The 818-nt window shown below is 45.8% G+C and overlaps 1 protein-coding gene across 3 annotated transcripts in view; it reads left to right on the top strand.

The window, feature by feature from the left end:
* LOC109286871 (putative ferric-chelate reductase 1) overlaps positions 1–818 on the top strand; it is a 44,634-nt gene that overhangs the window by 40,956 nt on the left and 2,860 nt on the right. The window lies entirely within an intron of this gene.

Here is an 818-nt window from a genome sequence, read left to right as displayed (position 1 = left end):
GATCACTTAAACTGGTTTATGTGCAACTTCTGTCCCTAGGCATAATCCCTAAAATGGCTTCAATGTAAAAGGTGTATAAATTATACACATCTGACTGCAGTGCATAATAACATTGGTGGGTAGTAACCAAACAAGAAAACCTTTGTTTACTTGGAGGCACAGGTTTAAAACTACATCTCCCTTTTCTCATAGTTTTCAACCTATTCAAGTTGTTAATATGTAACACTGGGCCCTTTCTGTCTGTTTTAAGGACTGTAGTGGTCTATCTCATTTCAGTCTTGTTTGGATACCAGACATCTCTCTCCCATCTTGTTTCTTTTGGGGCAGCCACTGGCATTTCTAAATGCCAAAGAAACTGGGGAGGGGGGAGTTCATTTACTTAATTTTTTTTGTTACCACTATAATAACATTGTATCTATGCCTTCAAACGTTTTAGATCATTTTGAGATGAGGTACTTAATTCTAATCGGTAGAGTCTTTTGGGGTAATTTCATAAGGGGTGGGGGACGCAAAAAGAGCTTGGTTGTTCAGGAGGGCTGGCTATAATTTCTCTTGAAATTCTTAAGCGTGCGCTTAATTTCTGGTGCCCGTTTACAGAGCAGGGGGTGGGGCCTGGGGCAAATCAGCCTGTGTGGGGCCCTGCCCCCAGACATGAGGAAGCTGACTGTGGATTCAGCAGCAGGGCGGAGCGGGTGCTGAGTGGCCGGAGGTGTCGGATTCAGTGGCAGGCTGGGTGGAGGTGCTGAGCAGCCAGATGTGAAGCTGGCAGATTTGTGGAGTCACCACGGCTGCTCTGCCCCACTCTGCAGAGCCCCACA

The sequence above is a fragment of the Gavialis gangeticus genome, unplaced genomic scaffold (genome assembly GCF_001723915.1).
Source record: "Gavialis gangeticus isolate Ggan-Ray unplaced genomic scaffold, GavGan_comp1, whole genome shotgun sequence".
Taxonomy (NCBI): Eukaryota; Metazoa; Chordata; order Crocodylia; family Gavialidae; genus Gavialis; species Gavialis gangeticus.
Note: the sequence above shows the minus strand (reverse complement) of the source record. Positions and strands in the feature narration are given on the sequence as shown.